Genomic DNA, 12,142 nt, shown 5'->3' with positions numbered 1-12,142 from the left:
TGACCCTGGTGTCATGGCCAGTACCTAACCCATAATCCCAGGCACTAAGGAAGATCAAAATTGTATGCCTGTTTCTGTAAATACAATGTTATAGGAGCCCACAGTCACACCCATTCATTTATATATTGTCTCTGTTTCATGCTACAATAGAAGAATAGAGGAGTGACAACAAAGACTATATGGCCCACAAAGTCTAAAATATTTATCATCTGGCCCTGAGAAGTTTGCAGATCCCAATATAAAAAGAAGCTCTCTTTCTCTCTCTGATTTATTCTTACTCCTAGATTATACCCTTTCATGGTCCCTTAAAGTCAAGTATGTAGACCAGGGCCTCCTGACGTGGGCAGACAATGAAATTCATTTTTCACATCACCAGCCCTGTTTATCTGCCATAACCTCTGATCAATTTCTCAAGCTCTAGACTAACACTTTCAGAATCAGCAAGTTTGATGAGAAAAGCAATTTGCTTCCTTTCCAGAACTTGTTTCCTGAAAACCCTTTCTATTTTAGTAGCTATCAAATGTCTTCAAATAAATACTATTTATATTTCATCTAGCTTCTCTAGTTGTTCTCAGCAAGAAGACTGATCCAAACAATTTGGCCCAGTATAACCAAAAACATATTTTTAGAGCTTGTTATTGCATTTTTGTTGTCTCCAAATCCTTATTATATTATTCATATTCCTTTATATCTTGTTCTTTCTTTTGTGTTGACCTTATGATTTCTTTATTGCTTATAGCTTCTTTATAGCTTTCTTTATTGCACTCTGTCTCTTAAGGACTATGCTTTCTTGCTTTCTAATGAAGAAGATGGGTTTTATGAAACACTCTTCTGAATCCTACAGTTAATTACTGTCTCAGATAAACTTACCCTTGACTCTTCAAAATAAAATTTATTTCTCCTTATTTTATATTAATTTACCATATCCCCTGTTTATTTAGTTTTGTTTCTATCTCTTTATCTTCTAACTAGGTAAAGTCTATCCAGACTTGATAAATTGGTTGCTTTTAGCCCTGCTTCTCAAAAAAAAAAAAAAAACTCAACAAATCTGCTAATCAGATTTATCCTCAACTACAGGGCACAATCAGAGAAGGCAATGGCACCCCACTCCAGCACTCTTGCCTGGAAAATCCCATGGACCGAGGAGCCTGGTAGGCTGCAGTCCATGGGGTTGCGAAGAGTCTTATATGACTGAGCGACTTCACTTTCACTTTTCACTTTCATGCACTGGAGATGGAAATGGCAGCCCACTCCAGTGTTCTTGCCTGGAGAATCCCAGGGACGGGAGCCTAGTGGGCCACCGTCTATGGGGTCACAAATAGTCGGACACGACTGACGTGACTTAGCAGCAGCAGAGGGCACAATGAGGCAGAGTTTGCATTCCAAGCCAAATTTTCCAGTAATTTCCATCATCTTCTGATGTATCTTTGCTCTATTTATACAAAATATCCTATCCCAACTGTTTCATTCTTTCTGATGCTGAACTGAAAGAATTTAAACTTTAGAACTTAAAAATCCCTTCCAAAGCATTTACTGGGACTAAGGTTCTTACATCTCTCACTTTTTACTTTTTCTTAGTAAATATACAACCGTGAGGTACAGTATTTTAGCCATCACACAGAGAAGCACTCATAATCAGGAACAATGGTAAGCCTCCTGACTCACTGGCCTCGCTGCTGGTCCCCTACCTCAGGAGACAGAAGGAAGGAGAAGTACAAAATTTCTTCTCAACTCCTTTGACTGGATCTCTTTCAAGAGGTGAAGCCTGAATAGGTTCTTTCTCTATCCTGTTCTGTCCTGTCTTTTGTATTACCTTGAAACTTATTTTTATATTTATATTCCCATTCTGGGACTCTATTTAGGATCAGTGAATTAAAGGTCAGGGTCTACTAGCAGTAAAATTTGTACAGAGTTGCATTGCGCTGTTACCCAGGACTGGCCCATTCCCTTGATTTCATGCAGCTGTATGTTTTTCATAAATATTCTTCTTAGGCTTTCCAGATTCAAAGAGATGACATGGTTTGTGAAGTGAGTCACAAAAATGCAAACTGGCATCAACATAAATTCATGGCATAAATTAAACTTTTTCTTAAGAATTACTGATTTGTGATGTGGTATCTAGGGATTCGGTACAGTCAAGGATTACTTCTACAAGAGGTACTATTATCATTATTGTTCAGTCACTAAGTCGAATTCATTAGTGAGTTACAAGAGTGGATATTTCTACTTGTACAATTGCATTTGGATGTTCTGGTGTCCAATAAATAATGTTGTACAGTGGAAACAGTCAGAAAGCCTGACTTTGAATCCTTTCTTCTATGTTTCAACTATGTGACTTTGAGCAATGCAACCTGAACCTCTTTCCTCTTGCATAAAATGAGAATGATAATCATAAAACAACTTTACCTACTTCACTGGTTCAGTAAGAAAAATAATTGATAGGAGATGCAGAAGAAATTTGCAAATTATCATCATGTTTTAAGTTATATTTATTTTTAAACTATTTCAGAATGAAAACTGAGAACTACTCTTTGACAGCATTAAATTTGAATGACAAATATCCCTGTTAATCTCTAATTATCCATTCATTCCAGAACTGACATAGAAAATCTGTAATATTTATTTTCTACATGATCACAAGAGAGTTCCAGGGTGAAGAGAACAGCCTATGAGTGACGAAGCTGGTGTAAACTTTAAAGGTAAATGCATCCTCCCTTCTCCTAGTGACATGCTAGAAATGAACAAGGAACACATTGCTTGCTCAGCTTCGGTTGTCTCCAGTGCATTCCCTGGCAATGCACCTTCAGGCAACTTAGGGAAACTCAGACCAAGACATGAAGGTTAAAAATCAAAGCAAAACACAAACAAACAAAAAATACCAGCGCTATACCATGAGAAATCAATTTCAGATTTTTGCTTTCAGTTATATTCCAAGGAATTTCATACCAGGCATCAAAGGTTAAGGGCCCCTTCTTTCTTCCCTCCCATCTCCCCTCCCTTCCTTTCCTCCTTCGTTTTCTCCTACAGAAGAATTAGAAACAAGCATTCTTAACTGCTAATGGAAGAGACTCAACCCTGAAAATGCAGGCCCTCATTAAAACCACAGAACAGACTTCAGTAGATTACTGACTAGAATTAAAGACTTCTCTGTCTTTCAGAGGGAAATACCACTAACCCAGGAGCAAGACTTCGATAATTTGCAAACACAGGAAAAGGAAGGAGGGCAATCCTGAAAGAATTTCTTTTGTCCTGATAGTATCAGGACTGAAGGGCAGTGCATCCATTTGTTATAATAACACTGTGAAATTCATAGTAAGTGGGTTGTTATTTTTAAATACAAACTTATTTATAATATGCTTTTTGAAAATCTGGTGTAACCCCACTCTGTCAAAAAGTTAGAAATTGTCTTTAGGAAAAGTTTTGTAAACATTTACTCAGTTTTTACTGGCATTTGTGGTTGTAAACTTGCTTAGCTGAAGTGTTATGGTTAATAAAATTAGCAGTAAAAACTTCTGATTCCTCTATTTCCTCTTAAGTCTCATCATGCACACATGGAATGCTCATTTGAGCCTCCAAATAAAATGACTCCTGTTGAAAAAACCTTGTTATCCATTCTTATTTTTAACATTATTTGTTACTGGATGACTTTCCTGGACATTAAAAAATACACAATAAAGATTTAAATAATTAAAAAGTACAAAAGAATATGGGCTTCCCCTGTGGCTCAGACAGTAAAGAATCTGCCTGCAATGCAGGATACTAAGGAGATATGAGGTTCAGTTCCTGGGTTGGGAAGATCCTCTGGAGTAGGAAATGGCAGCCCATCCAGTATTCTTGCCTGGGAATCCCCAAGGAGTCCACGGAGTTGCAAAGGATAGGACAGGACGGACAGACTACCAACAATAACAACAAAAGCATGTAACAAAGAATAAATATTCATAATCTGCCTGTCTAGAAACAATTATTGTTTAATATCTGGAATTTTTTTCAGGCACACATATCTATCTGTATATCTATATCCATATATAAGCACACACAAACCCATAGGTTGTTTTGCAATATTTGGTGATATCGTATTCTCAGTTTTATTTTCCTTCATACTTAAAACTTCATAAACATTATCCATGTAATTAAGTATCATTAAAAAATACATTTAATTCATAAGAAGCACTCATCATATAAATATAGTATCTAATCAATCCTCAATGGTACATTTTAGTTTTTTTCAAGCTTTTCTGGTTATAAATAATGCTATGACTAGCACCTATGTATTTAAATCATTGTGATCACCTTTGATTAAGTTTCCTAGAGCTTAGGAATTATTAGGCCAAAATATAAGAATATTTTAAAAAATCTTGGATCATGTGACCAAGTTATTTTGAAGAAAGGTCATACTGATTTTCATTTCAATAACAGGATATTAGAATACTTTTAAAATTATATCTGCCACTGCATTTAGTTTAAATCTTTAAAAATCTGCATTTATTAATTGATAAGTGAAAGAGCATGTTATTATTTTACTATATATTCATGAATTATTAATAATGATATGCTTTTTCTGGGCATGTATTGATAATATCTTTTAGAATGTCTGTTCATCTTCTTTGCCAATTTTGTCTATTGTTGGGTATTGTTCTATTTTTTCTGGGCTTCATAAATGCAAGGATTTTAAAATATATCTGTATTGTTTCCTAAAAATCTTTTCTCAATTTAGCAAGAAACTTTATATTTGTTTACTTTAAGCTCATAACTTTTATATAGTTAATATTTTCTACTGTTTTTGTACATAATGTTCTCAGATGCTCAGTTGTGTCCAACTCTTTGTGATCCCATGGACTGTAGCCTACCAGGCTCCTCTGTCCATGGGATTCTCCAGGCAAGAATACTGGAATGGGGGTGCCATTTCCTCCTCCAGGGGATCTTCCCAAGCCAGGGATCAAACCCAGGTCTCCTGCATTGCAAGCGGATTCTTTACCATCTGAGCCATTAGGGAAGTCTAATATAATGTTCAAAATAACAGCTTTTTTTAAAAAAGAGGTAATTGATCTTATTGAGATATTACATGTTAAAATATGAATGCCCTGAAGCTTAAGCTTTTTAGATATTAGGAGTATATTTCTCTTGGAGACACAGCTCTGATTTCAAGTATTTCTCTTGGAGACACAGCTCTTGATTATGCAGCAGGAAAGACTGCTAATGACATTGTGATCTCTTTCAAATTTAACTCAATGCAACAGATATAGGAAATTACTATCTTTGGAACTATATTTGGGGTCAATGGAGAAGGAAATGGCAACCCACTCCAGTACTCTTGCCTGGAAAATCCCACGGACAGAGGGTTACAATCCATGAGGTCACAAAGAGTCAGACATGACTGAGCGACTTCATTTTCTTTTCTTTCTTTGGGTTCAACACTAAACATCACTGAATCTCCTTGTATCTTAATTTCCTCAGCCACAAAATAAAGATAAATATCTACCTTTTAGAACTGTAAGGACAACTAATCATTTGTAAAGCACAGAGCAAAGTAATGGCATTCAAGTCATATCTATGACAGGTTATCTTAATGTATTCAAGAAGGTGAAAGTCACCTGCTCTGCCTTCTTTTAAGGACAGACTTCAAGGCATGAGAGAAAACAAAAGCTTGCAGTAGGGAATGACAAATACTTGGCACAAGCACCACCCACCCTGGCTTTTGTGTCTATAGCAGACATTGCTAATTGAGCTCAGCACTCTTTCTCAATGACCAGCGACGCAATCCCAGTGTTTTCAATACAGAAGTCCAGGAAGTAACTCTTGACTAATTAGAGCTGACATGAGGCTTCCCTGGTGGCTCAGATGGGAAAGCGTTTGCCTACAATGTGGGAGACCTGGGTTCAACCCCTGGGTCGGGAAGATCTCCTGGAGAAGGAAATGGCAACCCACTCCAGTACTCTTATCTGGAAAATTCCATGGACAGAGGAGCCTGGTAGGCTACAATCCATGGGGTCGCAAAGAGTCAGACACGACTGAGTGACTTCACATTCATTCACATTCAAGATTAAAGCATTTTGCTATTAATAGTCCAGGACAAAGATCAGAAAACTTTTTCTGTAAAGAGCCAGAGAATAAATATTTTTAATTTTGTGTGCCATATGGTCTCTGCTGCATCTACTCAACTCTGCATTGCTAGTACAAAAGCAACCACAGACTACATGGAAACAAATGGGGATGACTGTGGGTTCCAATAAAACTGCATTTACAATTGTAAAAATGGGCTAGATTTGACCCATGGCCCAGTGTTTGCCAACCTCAGGTTTAGTCTCTCCTACTGTATCCCCTAATCAAGGGGAGTCACTATGACAGCAAATCCTGCAGAAATAATTTCAGGAGAGTTTGCAAAAGAAGTATTTTGGTAGCCCAGTTAGGTGATGGATGTAGAAATGAACCAAAGACCTGAGGATTTCCTGTACCTAATTCTGTCTAAAATCCTGCTGAGTCCATTTTTCTCTCCAAGCTCAGACACTGCAGAGGCGAGCCTCATTCCTCCTGGACCTCAGCTGATTCAGTCTGTCTGTTCCAGGTGTTCGTGTTGATGTCAAAATGCACCAGCTGAGGTCTGGTCATTTACTATTAATGTTATATTAACATTAATGTTAGGCAACACAGGTCTCTAACCTTGAGTTTGAAGTTCCTTCCTGCTTACACTCATAATCCAAAAAATCACTGGAGACTCCCACTGCCCCAGCAATTAGAGTGAGCCTCAGGTATTACCTCCCCCATAATCATGCAATGAAACTGAGTTACAGATACATATTATCAAAACCTCCTATCTCTTGGGGAACTCTCATGCTGCGTGCAATGTTACATTTTCTCCGACAGGGAGAAATATGGATGGTTGAGTATATTGTATTGGGCAAGTCATTTTACCTTTCAGAGCCACAATTTCCTCATTCATAAAATAGAGATAATAAAACCTTCCCCACCTATTCCATAGAATTTTATGAGACACAATGGGTGTGTGTGTGTGTGTGTGTGTGTGTGTGTGTGTGTGTGTTTACTTAGGCTATGTGTCACAAAATCCACATCAACCATTAAAATCTTTTTCAGTCTAGTTTTCACACTGCCATTCACCTCCACCAACATCACCATTACTACAATCTGATAAACATTAGGGTTAATAACAGAGGAATGAATCTGCTAATGTAACTTTCATCCCCACATCAGAGATGTTTGTCCTGAGTGTCCTGCCTCTTTGCTCATCAGTCTCTTGTAGCAAAGAGCATGTAAAGGTCTCCAGACGGATCCAAGGTTTCATTGCTTTTTGGCACTAAGACATTTCCAAATATTCAGCATTAGCAAATCAGACACATATAAAATTACTTAAATTTTACGTGTCTATGCCAAGGAAGGTGAAAATAAAATATTCTAAGACACAAAAAATTGACTCGGTGACTACTGCTAGGAAGTATTAGGTAAGAATTATTTACCATAATAGCTTTGATTTGGGAAGAAAGAGCCATTCAAATTCCACCTGAAGTCCCTTCAGAAAATGAGAAACTAAGAGCATTATAAAACCAAAGCTGCTGTTCTCCTACCAAAGTCCCTAAATTGCATGGGAATAGAGTCTGTGTGTATATATATATATGTGTATGTGTATATATATATGATTTCCTGGAGAAATTAAAATTTGGCAGCATTTCCAGAAGACTCTAAAAACATTCATTTCAGAACAATATGCATTTTCTTCATACATGCATTTACCAAATGACTGTAAACACCTCACTTTTGGTATCAAAAGGGATTCATGACAATACCTTTTCCCAAGATCGCTTAGTTCCTTTGTTCCTCAATTTCCCCACCTTACAAATCCTACTTTGTTCTTTGTAAAATAGGATTTACAAATATCTGCTTTCCTCCTTCACAAGGATGTAAAAAGGAGCAATGGAATGATACCTATGAAGGAAGGTACTTTGAAGCTGAATGATCCATACAACCAAGCCCAATAAACTTTCTAAGTTAAATAGGAAGGATGATCTCCTTGCAAGCAGCACTTGTCCCAAAATAATTCCCGCAATGGAAAAATCAAATAACTCCCCTTTTATTATGTCTGCTTTTCCTCCCACTTAAGAGTCAGCTGCCTCTTATTAAACACAGTCTCTGCTGTTCAATGGTTTCCCTATTATTTACTCATAAGCTAATAAAGTGACCAGCTTTAATGTGAAAAACAGGACATATATCATTCTTCCAAAATATATCATGTTTATTCTTCACAGGGAATTATGACTATACTTTGTATATATGTTTTAAAAACAACAGTATGCTTGGGTATTTTCCCAGGTAGGAAGAAATGCCTTTTCTGTTCAACTTCTTAGGTCAGAAGTTGGAGGGTGGGGGCAACACTCCCAGAGGAGATTCAGCATCCCATTCTTCTGTTTAGGCGAATGCTGTTGAGTGTTCTGTACTGTGAAATGGAGGATTAGTCACACAAATTACTTAAGATGGGTCAGGTGAAGTGTCAAGGCAGACTGTATCTCTCCAGTGAAGCTCACACCCTGAAGCCTGGTCACAGAAAGTTTCAATCTGGCAGAGGATGGGCATTCCATCGTATTGACCCCATGCTTCCATGAACATGCTCCAAACATGGAGCAAACATGTTCCATGAACATGCTCCCATCCCCCTTGTCTCTCCACTCTCTGGGCTTCCCGCAGCCCTGCTCTCCTTTCAGTCCCCAGGGTGGGAACTTCTGAATGGTCATCTCTCCTCTTCATTTCCACTGTGGGCAGGCTAACTTTATGCACAGCTGCTTACACGTTTTCCCTTTGCATTTCTGAAATGCTTTTCTCCTCTCAAAGAGCCTGGGTCTTACAGCTCAATAGCTTTGCCTTCCACAGCTATTTCTCTAAACTGGACTGCAAGAGTCAAATTTGGAAGACAAAAATTAAACAATTTCTCTTTCATAATAATCCAACCATTTTCAAAGTAATGAGTGTCTCAGCAGAACTAGGGAAGGGTGATATATAGGACATGAGTGCACTGCCATGTTCCAATATATTATCTCCAGATACTAGCCAGTGCTCACTGCAGTTTTTCTGAACAGGCAGAAAGCCCAGACTGAGGTGACAGCCTTCTGATTTTCATCTCTTCTGCTCAAGGACTTGCTCACACACTAAGCTATTTCATCCCATTCATAAGGGGATGAGAGAGCCAGGACTCGCTGGCAGAGAGCCATTTTCTCTATTATCCAGTGAGTCAAGTAAGCAATATATTTCTGTGAGATACTATTTTAAGAGTTTTTCTGAAATCATGTCAAGGCACTTATTGGAAGTCATAATAACGTATAGACTATACTTGTATTTCTCCTTGAATTAATGAGCAAGAGTAATTCCAAAGCAGACCACAAACAAAAAGCTACAGATTTAATGACACCCCCCACTTCATGGGGCTTCCCTGGTGGCTCAGATGGTAAGGAATGCACCTTCAATGCGGGAGACCTGGGTTCAACCTCTGGGTTGGGAAGATCCCCTGGAGGGGGGCATGGCAACCTATTCCAGTGTTTTTGCCTAGAGAATCCCCATGGACAGAGGGGCGGGCTATAGTCCATGGGGTTGTAGTCAGACACGACTGAGCGGCTAAGCACAAACACCCCACTACATACACATACCTTTCAAAGAATGCATCTCAAAGAATGTTACTTAAGCATAAAAAGATTTGGGAAACTCTCCAGAATAAAAACAATACCTTCTCTTCATTAAGCATGTATTCCATGCCAGTACTTCACATATGATAACTCATTTAATTTACACAAAACTATAAAGTAAATACCCCTCTCCCCCATTTTACTAACAAGAAAACTGAGACTCCACAAGATTAAACAACTTGCCCAATTTCATACAGCCAGTTAATATGGGAGTCGGAATTCAAGCCCTGATTTATCCAACTCAAAAAAACACTCATACACTTTCCTGGTGGCCAGTGGTAAAGAAACTACCTGCCAAAGCAGAGTACACAGGTTCAATCCCTGATCAGGGAAGATCCTACATGCATGAGGTAACTAAGACCGTGTGCCATAACTACTGAGCCCAGGCTTTATGGCCCACATGTGTGCAAGTGCTGAAGCCCACACACCTAGAGACCATGCTCCACAACAAGAGAAGTCACTGCAATGAGAATCCCACACACCACAACTAGAGAGTAGGCCCTGTGCGCCAGAACTAGAGAAAAGCCCACGCAGCATCAAAGGCCCAGTGCAGCCAAAAATACATACATACATACATAAAGTTTTTTTAAAAACTATACTCACAGTCAACTACAGAGCTGTTTGTCAATACAGATGCTCACCCTTCTCTAGTGATTGCAGTTGACTAAGTCCCGGGGTGCAGTCACCATGCAGGTTAAGATCCCATAAGAACTATAAGACTATACAGTTCTAGACTACCTCAGCTTAGAATTCTGAGTTCTGCTCTTGGTAGTTTTGTGATCCTGAGAGATTTACTTAACTTCCCCTGTGCCTCCCTTTCCTCATCTTTAAAGGAGTTGTTGTTTAGTCACTAAGTCATATCCAACTCTTTGCAAACCCATGGACTGTTTGTGGACTGCCAGGCTCCCCTATTCTTCACTATCTCCCAGAGTTTAATCGGATTCATGTCTTCATTGAGTCAGTGATACTATCTACTCATCTCTGCTTTAAAGCAATGAGGGAGACAACTGTGATACCATCAGGTCCTTCTGAGAACTAAATGAGTCAGCAGATGTAATCAACTTAGAATGGTATCTTGACATCTGAACACAGTTACTATTATTACTATTAATCTGGTGTACTATTGATCAGATCTTCTATTATTCAGTGCGTCATGTTACACAGTGTATTTGTGTGAGATACCATTTCAGATCTGAGGATAACTGAGCCACATTCTTTTTCTGACTTAAGATGAATCCACGGAAGTAAACGTCACCTACAAAAATCTCTCACCTTTTTACACTGCAAATTTGATATTAAGAAATCTTATGAACTAGATACAGCTGAAGAACATATTTTCAGTTGTGCTATAACACAGAGTAACATAGAAAATTACTTTTAATTTTAAGAAAAAGCAAGAATTTTACTGCACAGCAAGAATATTAGCTGAGGGTGAAGGCAAGCAGAGAACCAGAACTCAGGGATGAGCATAGGAATAAGATCATAATTCTTTAAGACAGTTTATTTTCAGAGCAGTCATAGGTTCACAGCAAAATGAAGAGGAGTGCATGAAGATTTCCCTTACACCACATGCCCTAACACTTCTATAACCAACCCATTATCAGTATCTTCCACCAGAATGCTACATTTGACAACTGACAAACCAACATCAACACATCAGGATCACCCAAAGGCCACAGTTTACCTTGGGGCTCACTCTTGGTGTCGTCCATTCTATGGGTCTGTATTCATGTAAGGACATGAATCCACATTAGAGTATCATACGATTTTCACTGCCCTGAAAGTCCTCTGTGCTCTAGCTATTCATCCCTCCTAAACCCCCAGCCCCTGGAAACCACCCGTCTTTTTACTGTCTCCATAGTTTTGCCTTTCCCAGAACATCACATAGTTGGAATCATATATTATATAGTCTTTCAGATTGCTTTCTTTCACTTAGTAATATGCATTTAAGATTCCTTCATGTCTTTTCATGGCAGAATAGCTCCTCATTTCTTTTTAGCACCGAATAATATTCCATTGTCTGGATGTACCAGTTTATCTATCCATTTCACCTAATGAAAAACATCTGTGCTGCTTTCAAGTTTTGGCAATTATGGCTAAAGTTGCTATAAACATCCATGTGAGGTTTCTGTGTGGATGTAAATTTTAAACTCCTTGGGATAAAAATCAAGGAGCACAATTTCTCGATTTTATGGTAAGAATATGTTTAGCTTCGGAAGAAACCATCAAACTGTCTTCCAAGTGACTACAACATTTTCCATTTCCAAGAAGCAATGAATTAGTTTCAGTCACTCCACATTTTCACCAGCATTTGGTTGGTGTTTCAGATTTTGGGTATTCATTCTAATGAATATGTGGCAGTATCACAGTTTGTATCAACCTGATAACATATAATGTCAAGTATTTTTTTTCATATGCTCATTTGCCATCTGTATATCTTCTTTGACTTCTATTAAGATCTT

This window comes from Muntiacus reevesi, chromosome 10, assembly GCF_963930625.1.
Source record: "Muntiacus reevesi chromosome 10, mMunRee1.1, whole genome shotgun sequence".
NCBI lineage: Eukaryota > Metazoa > Chordata > Mammalia > Artiodactyla > Cervidae > Muntiacus > Muntiacus reevesi.
Note: the sequence above shows the minus strand (reverse complement) of the source record.